The sequence below is a fragment of the Pistacia vera genome, unplaced genomic scaffold, assembly GCF_008641045.1.
Source record: "Pistacia vera cultivar Batoury unplaced genomic scaffold, PisVer_v2 Contig445, whole genome shotgun sequence".
NCBI classification, from domain to species: domain Eukaryota; kingdom Viridiplantae; phylum Streptophyta; class Magnoliopsida; order Sapindales; family Anacardiaceae; genus Pistacia; species Pistacia vera.
Window position 1 is genome coordinate 362,260 of NW_022196274.1, and position 14,074 is coordinate 376,333.

The following is a 14,074-nucleotide window of genomic DNA, read 5'->3' on the forward strand; positions in this document are numbered from 1 at the left end:
GTAATCAGATTATAGATCTTTAAATATAATATTATAAAATTAAATTTTAATCATTTAATTAAGTAATATAATAAATAATAATGTAGTAAATACTAATGTTTATATGTAATATTATAAATTTATAACTATAAGTAATATTTACTATGTAATACTATAATTAATTAAGTGATCATAATATAATGTAATGTAATAATTTAATAATTTAATTAAGTAATTATTTAACTATAATTTAATATTTAATTAATTAAATTCAATCATTAATTAAGTAATCATTTGTTATAATGTAATGTTATATTAAAGTTATAATATATAAGTCATAATCAATTAAATAATCATCTATTATGTAATGTTATAATTAATATGTAATCACTAATCTATTAAATGAAATATTGAAAGTTACAAGAATTAAAGATCATACTATAAAATATAATCTTTAATATAAATTGTAATTAATTGTTTATAATAGAAATATAATTAATTAAGAATCATTTAATATAAAGTAATGTTAAAATTAATTACGTAATCGTATATTAAATTTATAATATAATGTTGTAATTAATTAAATTTCTAATCATTTAATTAAGATTATGCTAAATTGCTAATGTTTATGTAGTAAATTAGTAATTACTAATATTATAATATAATGTCATAATCAATTAATAACCATTTATTATGTAATGTATTAAGCAGTAATGTTATAATTATATTTGTAATCATACATAAGTAATGTTTAATTAATATATAACATACTATAATGTATGTATAATAATTATGTAATCATACTATAATGTAATATTATAGTGAATTAAGTAATCATACTATAAATCTTTAATGTAATATTATAATTAATTAAATTTTATTATTAATTAAGTTTGTACTAATGTTATAATGAAAGTTATAATTGATTAAGTAATTATACTATAAATCTAAATGTAATGCTATAATAATTAAATTTCTAATTATTAATTAAGTAATATACTAAATGTTATAACTTATAAGTCAATTATAAGTAGTAATCGATTAATGTAATGCTATAATAATTATAATATAAATCAATTAAGTAATGTTATACAATTATAATTAATTAAGTAATAATTTAACTATAATGTAATGTTACAAACTATAATTGATTAAGTATGATATTTAACTAGTAATTAAATTTAATAATGTTTATCAATTATATATAAATTAATTAATTGCTAATTTACTATAGATATACTTAGAACTTGATAATTGAAGTAAATAACTACATATATATTATTCAATCAAATATACTATTCATTCAAAAATAGTTCTTTTTATAACATTAAAAATTTAAAACACTTTTAATTGGATCATAATTCCAATTATTCACTTAATTAATGAAAACTTTAATATTAATATATTATAATATATTAAAGTTTTTAATATGGTGTAATTTATACGTAATAAGTATAATTGTATTAGTATATTTATTTAATTAGGTTACTCTAAAAATTTAACTTTTTCTATTTTAAATGTTTTTATATGTAAAATAATAGAAACCCCCCATTATTCACAAATATTTCATTGCAGTCCAGGTTCCAAATAGGTTCCAAAACAGGTTCCAAACAGGTTCCAAAAATCAGTTCCAAACCAAGTACCCGCTACAGGTTCCAAAAGGGTACCCTTTTTAGGTTCTTTTTTTAGGTTCCGGTTCTGGTTCCTCCACACACAAGAACCGGAACCAGAACCAGAACCAGAACCGTACAGTGTCGATTCAAAAAAATTGGAACCGGAACCTACCTGCACAGTGCCGATTCCTGGTAGGTTTTGGTTCCAGTTCTACCCGCAGATTCCAGTTCTACCCGATACCCGTGCTCACCCCTAGAAGTAGCAGCTTTGTTTCTTTCCACAAATTTTATATACCTAAAAGAAAACCATGAAGAGGTGGCAAAAAATGTTGATTGAAAGCATATAAAGAGTTGATTAATAGGATTCAAAAATTTTCAAATAAAGCTTGAAAACATTATACCTTCTCATTTACTTAAGTTTGATGAAGCCAAGATTCAAAATGATGAATCCTCCACACTTTAACACCACCTTGAGAGAGTGAGAGAGTGGCCAAACCTAAGAGAGAGAGAGATTGTTTTTCTTTTGAGTGAACAAAATGAATCCTTAACCTAAAATGCAACCATTTGCATTTATATATGCATGGGCCATTTTGTAATTAGTTGTTTTTCACTTCTATGCCCCAATAAAATCTTATTTTAAAAGGATCCCAAGTATTTATTATTTTACCCTTTGAATAATCAATATTATTCAAGGGCCCATGTAAACTAAACTAGTTTACATTAACAACCCACAAGTTTACCCTTATGCCCTTTAGCTATTAAAATGTTATTTTAGTTCATCTCATTTATTTTAACGCTTTAAGATATAATAATTAAATACAATTAATTATTACTTGACAATTTTAACCCTTAAAATGTCACAAATAATTTTCTATGTAACAATTACCATAGAAATCCTGTCATTACCCTTGGAAGGTGCTAGCCCTCTTCGGATAATCATTTCTCTCTCTTATTCTTCTCTAACTTCTCAAGGCTATTGGTGTGACGATGTAGGTCCACCGTGGATTAGCCATGAGCCGGTTCTGAATAAATCCGGAAACCTGTCTGGAGGCCCAACGACTGTGATAAACATCTAGCAATATGTCATAGTCCCTAAACCACAATGAAGGAATACTTCATCGAACCCATTTTAGATCATATGTACCATGCAGGTAAAGTCCCTCCATTGATATATCCTGATCGAGTACGGATTCATGGAACGTCAAAATCCTAAACTCGATCTTCTACCAAATCATTGATCAACATGTCCGGAACTCATCATCACGAACTTGCTTTCGTATGACTAATAATAGACTCTGGCCAAAGATTCTAATTTCTGACATTTATTGACGTTTGTCCAGGAACTCGAATCCAGATGGAGTCAGCGGTACTTCTGATCCTATATTTTCGAGTCAATGGATCCCTTCCTGACCATCGTTCGCTTTCGCATATGCACAGCGCATGACCAAATAGGCTTTATCATATAAAACATGACTAGTCTCATACTTATACACCGTATGAACCATACGTATCTGTATCAGATCCGACCACAATATCTCAGGTCAAAGGACTACATCGTGCACTGATATAACCAAACGATAAATCATTGACTACATGCTTTTCCAAGTGATTTATCGTTATTTGGTCACATTCAAAAAACAGTTCACCAACCGCTAATCCATATCAATGCTCCAGTGACATGACTATCATCGTCATCCGTACTTATATCAACTCATGATATCTTTCAGAAGCATCCAGTATGCCTACTATACAATATAGTTGCCCAAATTATATTACTTCTGTAGGGAACCCTTTTGATAATTCATTTACCGATTAAATGAATCATATAATTCATATACATACTTTATTTTAAATGCATGATTGAAGAAAGGAAGCAATTTATAGATATGAATTGAAGAACTATTTCTTCTATTATTTATGATATATTAATACAAGACAAAATGCTCTGAAACCGACAACACAAATGGTTTCTAGGGCATACACTAATATATACTAACAAACTCCCACTTGCACTAAAGCCATTCGATGTTGTATGTCATACCCATCTTCTCAAGATGATGGTCCAATTGCTTCAGTGTCATCGCCTTAGTCAATGGATCAGCTACATTTTCTGCTGAAGGTGTCTTCAGAATTATAATCTCTCCAGCTCCAACGAATTCTTTAAAAATGTGATACTTGCGCTGAATATGTTTGGATTTTTGGTGTGCCCTTGGTTCCTTTGCCTGTGCAATAGCTTCAGTATTGTCACAGAACATGCTTAACGGGTAAGCCATGTTCGGAACCACACCAAGTTCAATTACGAACTTTCGCATCCAAACAGCCTCTTTTGCTGCTTCTGAAGCAACAATGTATTCAGCTTCTGTAGTGGAGTTTGATGTGGTTGTATGTTTGGAGCTTTTCCAACTAACAGCACCTCCATTACATATAAAAATGTACCTTGACGTAGACTTTCTATCATCAATATCCGATTGGAAATCAAAATCTAAGTATCCTTGAATGTTTAACTCTTAACATCCATAACTCAGAACTAGATCCTTAGTTCTTCTCAAGTATTTAAGAATCGATTTTACAACCGACCAATGTTTCACCCCAAGATTTGCCTGATATCTGCTCGTAACACTTACAGCATAAGCTATATTAGGTCTTGTACATAGCATTGCGTACATTAAGCTGCCTATGGTAGACGCATAAGACACATTACGCATCTGCTACCGCTCTTCATTGATCTTTGGACCCATCTCCTTGGAAAGATGAAGACCATGAGTGAAGGGCAAGAGACCTCTCTTATAGTTCTCCATGCTAAATCTTTTTAGCATTTTCTCTATGTACAATTTCTGGGATAATCCAATTACCCTTTTCGTTCTATCTCTATACACACGAATGCCAAGGACATAGGTCGCTTCTCCTAAGTCTTTCATCGAGAAGGTTTTGGACAACCAAACTTTATCTGTCATCATGCCTATGTCATTTCCCATCAAAAGTATGTCATCTACATATAATATAAGAAATGTGATGGCATGATCTTTAACCCATTTGTATACACAGGGTTCATTTGGATTCTTGACAAAACCAAATGATTTGATTATATCGTCAAATCGAATGTTCCAGCTTCTTGAAGCTTGCTTCAATCCATAAATGAATCGATGCAATTTGCATACCTTATGCTTTTTACCAAAGGAAACAAAACCTATCTGTTGTTCCATATAGATTTTTTCCTCAATAAACCCATTGAGAAAAGCTTTTTTGACATCCATGTGTCAAATTTCATAATCATGATATGCTGCGATGGCTAGCATTATAGGATGGCTTTAATCATAGCTACAGGCCAGAAGGTTTCCTCATAATCTAATCCTTGTTTCTAAGTATAACCTTTTGCCACCAGTCAAGCTTTGAAGGTCTCTACATCCCCATCCTTGCCAACTTTTCTCTTATAGACCCATTTGCAACCTATAGGAACTATTCCCTCTGGTGGATCCACAAGTGACCATACTTGATTGGCATGCATTGATTCTATCTCAGAATCCATCGCTTCTAGCCATTTTCCTGAATCTCTATCCAACATTGCTTCTTCTTAACTTCTAGGATCATCACCATGATCATCTACTCCCACTAAGTAAGATTCAAAATCTTGCTCATGTAGGAACCCATATCTTTCTGGAGGTTTTGATATTCTAGAAGACTTTCGCACTGGAACCATAGTATCTGATATTGAGGTTCGCTGAGTGGATGTTCCGGCTTCAGCAATCTCAGTTCTTGGCTCTTTGAACTCTTCCTTGAGTTCAATAATTCTTCCAACACCACCTTCCTCCAACAACTCATTCTCAAAGAAGCGCACATTTCTACTGATCCAAACTCTTTGATCACTTGGGAAGTAAAAGTAATATCCTAAACTATCTTTAGGATATCCAATGAACCGACTGTTCTCAGATTTAATATCCAGCTTATCAAATTTAACTAATTTAACATAAGTTGGACAACCCCAAATCTTCATATAATTCCGACTTGGACGTTTTCCATACCATATCTCATACGGTATTTTCTGGACAGTTTTAGATGGGACCCTATTAAGGATGTGCACAGCGGTCTAGAGAGCGTACCCCTACAGAGACATTGGCAAATCTGTAAAACTTACCATCGATCGTACCATATCCAATAGGGTATAATTTCTCCTTTCAAACACTCCATTAAACTGGGGTGTATAGGGAGGAGTCAATTGTGAGATGATCCCATTTTCTTTTAAGAACTCCTGAAATTCTGAACTCAAGTATTCACCCCCACGATCTGATCGTAGTATTTTAATACTCTTTCCAGATTGATTTTCTCCTTCATTCTTGAATTCTCTAAATTTTTCAAAGGATTCAAATTTGTATTTCATTAAATACAAATACCCATATCGTGACATATCATCTGTAAAGGTAATGAAGTATTCAAATCCTCCTCTGGCTAAAGTACTAAATGGTCCACACACATCTGTATGTATGAGTCCTAATAGTTCTTTAGCTCGCTCTCCTTTACTCTTAAAGGGAGACTTGGTCATCTTTCCTTGGAGACATGATTCATAGGTTGGATAGGGTTCAGAACCTAATGAGTTTAGGATCCCACTTTCTCCAAGCTATACTAATCTTCTCTCTCCTATATGACCCAACTATGATTTCATAGAATTTTAGGATTTGATTCAGATTGAGTTCTTTTATTAGAAATGGTATTGATTGAAGCATAGTCATTTAGTTCTAAGACATACAAACCATTCGTATTGATAGCTTTACCAACTAAAACATTTCCAAAATGTATTGAACATTCATTTCCATTAAATAGTACATAGTAACTTGCTTTACACAAAGCAGAAATAGAAATGATGTTTCTAGTGGCTTTTTCAAAGTACAATACTTTAAATAATTCAAAACATGCCCTGAAGGTAGTCTTATTGGGCAAGTCCCCATGGCCTCGGCTGCAACTCGTGCCCCATTTGCCATCCTCAAAATGATCTCGCCCTTTGTCACCTTAGAACTATTCTGAAGTACCTGCAAAGACATACAAACATGAGATGTTGCTGCTGAATCTAATATCCAGGAATGACTATCTGAATTAACACTTAATTCATATTCAATCATAAGACATTGGTTTGTACTTGCTTTTCCTTTGCCTTTCCTCAGACTGTTCAAGTATTGAGGACAGTTCCTCTTCCAGTGTCCATCTTTTCCACAGTGGAAACATTTTTCTTTTGCATTGGCCTTCTCTGCCTTCGCCTCTGGTTTCTGGAAGCTCTTATTCTTGGGTCCAACTTTTGGACCTTTCTTTTGTTGCTTTTTGGGCCTTTTATTGGCCCTGCTGGTGGAGGCAGCAAAGACATCCTCATGTCCTTTCCCTTTCACATTCTGCGTGTGAAATTCTTTAAGCTCATTTAGTAATTCAGAGAGGTTTCGCTGAATACTATTGAGATTGTAGTTAGTTATAAACGGTTTATAACTTGAAGGAAGGGATTGAAGAATCAAATTCACTTTGAGGCAGTCTGGCATGACCACCCCATATCCATCCAGTCGACCTAATCCATTGATCATCTTAATAGTATGATCATCTGGAGGTACCCCTTCCCTCAACTTTATGCTAAAGAGGGATGCACATAACTCATACTCAACTACTCTTGGATTTTCGCTATACAACTCTTGTAGAGCTGTGAGGATATCATAAGCATTCGAAACATTTTCATGCTTAGTTTGAAGTTCTTTATTCATTGAGGCTAGCATGTAATTTCTAGCCCTCCTACTATCCTCTCTCCACTTTTCAAAAGCATCAAGCTTAGCTTGTGGAGCATCCGGTCCAATATCAAGTGGAAGAGGTGCTTCCAGGACATAAGCAATCCTTTCGAAATCTAGAACGATTCTGAGATTTCTTAGCCAATCCTTAAGGTTGGGTCCGGTTAACATGTTATTATCTAGTATCTTTAGGAGAACATTGTTGGCCATTTTTGATTATATATCACAAAGATGAAACTGCAAAGAAAAATAATTTTATTAGTGTCATGTAATCTTTTAAACCTTTTATTGCATAATCAAATTAGCTCCCACTATTTTATTCGAGTCCCACACTCCCTTAAATAGGATCCGAAAATTTTTGTTGGATTAAATTTCTTAGTGGGGAATCAATTTCTTATTAAATTCAATTAACCTCACATAATAGATTCGTTAATTAAGTCTAATAAGTAGGAAACTATTTTCCTTTTATAACACTATATAAGATTTGATTCATTTTCCTTGTCCTAGCTTTGGATATCTCACATAATAGAATTATTGGTACCCTAGGCTAGTTAAATCCGAACCATTGTGCTTTCTTAGGATGACATTTTCATCATCTCCTCACATAATAGAATTCTTGGTCAAGGTGAAAATATCCATCCAAGAACAAGATCAACTTAATTCTATGATATAAAGATCATATCCCTCACATAATAGAAATCTTAGGATATTAAAATTTATATTAAAGAATTTAGTTATCCCACAATGGGAGACTTGGATTTAATAATTTTTAATTTGGGGAGATTTAGGTTTAACCTTAGTAAATTAATTTTTAACATGCCATGTTTAACTAACTATCCATACATATCATATATATGCATAAATTAAAGCATGTGGGTTGATCATGGGGCTTTTCAAAAATACATCCTAAAGGTAAACTATTTACCCTAATCCTATATCTTCGATTGGATCGTCATCCAGATGCTCTTCGGGTTCCCATCCAACCGATTCAATTACAAATTGGATCTTAGGCACACAGGCCCGATTAAAATAAATAAATAAAATTTAATTATTACGAGCCATTTAATAAAATAATATTACAAACACTTTTGAATATTTTGAAAACTAAATGGTGCCCATGATCAACCCTTTAATCTAATATTCATCCATCACATAAATAAATATTAAACATTCATACCAAATATAATAAACAATTATTTAAAGGCATGAATATAAACAATTTAATATATGTGTGTGTGTGTGTGTGTGTGTGTGGCAACTTAATCATAACTTTGGGGCATGCAACAATTACACATTTCAAAGGAATCATTACACAAACACTTTTGTCATATTTCACCCAAAGATATAATAATAAATTTATTATTTAATTATTAACATCATTTCAATAATTTTCACAAAAGTCATGTATGGCATAGATAAATGAGTTTTATTACTCTAAGAATAATCATTCTATGGCACAAGTTACTTTAAATAAAGTAATATTTTTTATGACACATTTATCTTCTCAAAGACAATTATATCATCTTGCATCATCAATTTTGAAACTATTCAAAAAACAAATTATTACATTTCAAAAATATAATAATTTATGTCATGCAATGATGCATTATATGATAATTTAATCAAATTAAATATTATACATTAAAATTACCATCATCATATACACATATCACAATTCATCACATGAATTAATAATCCATAACTTTATGCCAACATCATTTTCCACCACTAAACACTTGCAACATTTGCATACTCTTCATACAAAATATACTTTAATCAAATTAAAGGATAACACATTTAGTATGTCAAAGCATAAACAATTTAATCAAAGTCATGGAAATGAACATGCATGAATATTTCTTTAAATAAATCATCATGCAACATTTCCCAAAACATTATTCATCAATGCATGAATGAGATGACAAATTCTTATGGCAATACTAGTCATGGCCGAACATGACAAAGAGGAAAACCATAACATACACATGCATGTAGTTCTCAATACAACTCATGCAATAACCATCATCCAAGCATGATTTAAATCACATTCTAACACATCCAATCATATTAGAGCAAGGTGAAAAACATATTTTCACAAAGTAAGGAGATGGCCGAATCACATACATGCATCAAACATGCTTATTCCAACTAACAACTCATTCAATGCAAAGGCATGCTCATTATCAATATTACCATCATTCAAAACACATGAGAATGACATGAAAAATAAACATTTACCTTTGATCTAAGTGTGGCCGAGACATGCATGTAGAGAGTTGGAATGGAAAACTCATTTTTGAACCAAAACACTAACATGCAAGCTCAACCATGTATGATGAACAAATGAACACATGGAATAACATGACTTTTGCTCAAAACCAACATGCATGGAGCTTTTAAGCTCTGATACCATTTGAAAGAAAACCATGAAGAGGTGGCGGAAAATGTTGATTGAAAGCATGTAAAGAGTTGGATTAATAGGATTCAAAAAATTTCAAATAAAGCTTGAAAACATTATACCTTCTCCTTTGCTTAAGTTTGATGAAGCCAAGATTCAAAATGATGAATCCTCCACACTTTAACACCACCTTGAGAGAGTGAGAGAGTGGCCAAACCTAAGAGAGAGAGAGATTGTTTTTCTTTTGAGTGAACAAAATGAATCCTTAACCTAAAATGCAACCATTTGCATTTATATATACATGGGCCATTTTGTAATTAGTTGTTTTTCACTTCTATGCCCCAATAAAATCTTATTTTAAAAGAAGCCCAAGTATTTATTATTTTACCCTTTGAATAATCAATATTACTCAAGGGCCCATGTAAACTAAACTAGTTTACATTAACAACCCACAAGTTTACCCTTTTGCCCTTTAGCTATTAAAAGGTTATTTTAGTTCATCTCATTTATCTTAACGCTTTAAGATATAATAATTAAATACAATTAATTATTACTTGACCATTTTAACCCTTAAAATGTCACAAATAATTTTCTATGTAGCTATTACCATATAAATCCTGTCATTACCCTCGGAAGGTGTTAGCCCTCTTCGGATAATCATTTCTCTCTCTTATTCTTAAATAACTTCTCAAGGCTATTGGTGTGACCATGTAGGTCCACCGTGGATTAGCCGTGAACCGGTTCTAGATGAATCTGAAACCTATCTGGAGGCCCAACGACTGTGGTAAACATCTAGCAATGTGTCATAGTCCCTAAACCACAATGAAGGAATATTTCATTGAACCCATTTCAGATCATATGTACCATGCAGGTAAAATCCCTCCATTGATATATCCTGATCGAGTACGGATTCATGGAACGTCAAAATCCTAAACTTGATCTTCTACCGAATCATCGATCAACATGTTCGGAACTCGTCATCACGAACTTGCTTTCGTATGACTAATAATAGACTCTGGCCAGAGATTCTGATTTCCGACATTTATCGACGTTCATCCAGGAACTCGAATCTAGATGGAGTCAGCGGTACTCTTGATCCTATATTTTCGAGTCAATGGATCCCTTCCTGACCATCGTTCGCTTTCGCATATGAACAACGCATAACCAAATAGGCTTTATCATACAAAACATGACTAGTCTCGTACTTATACATCGTATGAACCATACGTATCCGTATCAGATCCGACCACAATGTCTCAGGTCAAAGGATTACATCATACACTGATACAACCAAACGATAAATCATTGACTACATGCTTTTCCAAGTGATTTATCGTTATTCGGTCACATTCGAAAAACAGTTCACCAACCGCTAATCCATACCAATGCCCCAGTGACATGACTATCATCGTCATCCTTACTTATATCAACTCATGATATCTTTCGAAAGCATCCAGTATGCCTACTATGCAATATAGTTGCCCAAATTATATTGCTTCCGTAGGGAACCCTTTTGATAATTCATTTACCGATTGAATAAATCATCCGGACAATTCGTATACATACTTTATTTTAAATGCATGACTGAATAAAGGAAACAATTTATATATATGAATTGAAGAACTCTTTCTTCTATTATTTATGATATATTGATACAAGACAAAATGCTCTGAAACCGACAACACGAATAGTTTCTAGGGCATATACTAATATATACTAACAAGACCTACATGAAATTTTAGGAAAAAGTAACTGGCATGAACATAAGTGAAAAAAATAAACAACAAACTGGCAAGAACATGACATATAAACATATAAAAACGAATAACTATACCTTTGTTTCTTACTCAATTTCTTGCTAGTAATAATGTACCAAATTATACAAGTAAAGTATACAACTCTTCACATTCTCATGAATATCTGTAACTGTTTATACTAAAGAGCAACACATAACACATACAATGTAACAAAATAAAAACTTATCAAACCATTCATATTCACATAAATGCATTGTGAATAACATAGCACGTATAAGACCCCTTACATTCTCAAAAATTTATAAACAAACAACAATCAATAACATTCTGTGTATAAGGTTATGTAAATGTAAATGACAATATTATTGTCAATGTGAAACAAACAACAATCAATAAGATTATTAATATCTGTCATTAATAACATACAATATCAAACACCAATTATATGAAGCCACATATACCATCAAATCCAACTCATCAATTTATGCCACATCATCACCAATAACATCCAGCCAAATGTAAACAATCCACATCATCACCAATCAAATGCAACCATGTGTCAGGCAATCTGCAGACATGTCAAAATGAATGAATTCTAGCTCCTCAAAATGGCAATCATATAACTTATGCCTCAGGATTATATATATATATATATATATGAAGACTTTTCCCTTCAAGTTTTTTTTTTCAAATGCCTTTTTCCAGTCATTGCTACCTCATCAAATCCTCGACAGATAGCATTAGTAGATGTTTTTGTTTTTAATTATAATTTTGGGCTTTTTCTGTGGTGACCTCCTAAAACACAAAAAACTACAAGTCCCCCACCAATTCAGGAACTAGCCACTTAGACCCTGTTCTGTGAGTTTTGTTCCCTTAGTTTGGATAGGAGAATGGAGTTGACCAAGTAAAAGACCAAAATACCACTAATTAACAATTAAAATATAATAAAACATAATTTCATCATTGCAAAGGCTGAATAATTGATGTGACGTTAGGAGAGAAATTAAAATATTGTGACAGGTAATATAGTAATGCTACATTTACCGACTGCTCCCCTGACTGATATGGCATATGCCACCTCATTTGCCACATCAGCTTATTGCCACATCACAACACCTGGAAAATAAAAAGAATTCAATTAAATGTGATTTGCGAAATTGGAAGACACCCAAATTCAAAATTGCCTCCCAAAATTCATTTTCTACAAATTTCCAAACCTTATAATTTGCCCCAAATAAATTCCAATTTCAGAAATCCACACCACCACAGAAAACGGTTTCAATCGCACTCCATGCACGCACTACCGCCGCACTCCCATTTCACCGCTGTAGCCAAGCCGACCTTTCTCACTATCGCCTATTTACATCATTTCGCAGTTGAGTTCCTCGTGAAGAGTATAGCTGGTTCGATTGTCACAAGGGCGTTTCGTGGATTAAAGAAGAGAGATGTTGTTGAGCTTAGTCAAGTCATGGGAAGAGTTTTCAATATCGATTGAATCCAGTTGCGTCACAGCACCGAAAAAAGAATTCCCCAATTTCCTTTCTATTTGCAGAACCTTGGCCACCACAATCTCTAATTAGTGTATAAACATAGGAAGTTGTCTTAAAGAAAAAGGTGTAGTGTATAAACATAGGAAGTTGTCTTAAAGAAAAAGGTTTCTTCTACTGCACTATAAACAAAAATCTACAAGCCCAAAACTAAAAAAGACACCAAGAAAACAAACCCCAATATGAGGAGAGGAAGTGGAGAACTAGATTATATTGTCTTGTGCTTAGATAGAGATTTTTTTTTTATCCTGATTATTTTTCTCATGTTGTACAGTCAATTCTTACCATGATTGATCTAGCTCTTGGCGTAACAAAGGGATCTCATTCCTAGGTGGTTTGGCAGGGGTACTGTAAGTGATTGTAAATTCGTCAGTGATGTTCCAAATATAAATGGTTAGTTATATTATTTTTAGTTGGAAGTTCTCATGTTCTAACATGTAAAGGTAGCTGATGAAATTATTCAGTGTTCATATTTATCCATATAGTTGGTTTTGTTCAGCACTGCAAACCATTCTTGCTGGTACACTACAAACCCCAATATATGTTTTTGTGTGTGTGAATAGATGATTTTGTGTATATCAGATATGTCTTTATCGATGAGAAATGAATCAATGAGTGGATCATTTGTTACATCATACCCTGAACTGAATTCGTTTCTTGTTTAGACCATGTTGGCTGCTATCAAAATGGAAGTCATGACCCCAACCTTGGAGGCACCAGATGAGGGCTGCGAAGGTTGAGTGTCATGAACAAAAAAATTTCATTTCTCCTTTGTATTTATACGTCTTTATTAAAGGATGCCATTGATAGACTTATAATTTTATATTTTTTATTATCCTTGCATTCTATTAATTTGGCGTGTTTAATATCTTATGGTGCCTATTTGTGATTATTTTTATGTATAAGGCATTTGTGGTTAAGAGTTAGTAAAATATACTTAAAATCTGAAGTTTCCAGCACTTTTACTTTTGGATGTTTTGGGCTGTTTGCAGATTTTTTATGGACTTAGAGTTACAGTTTAGTTTTT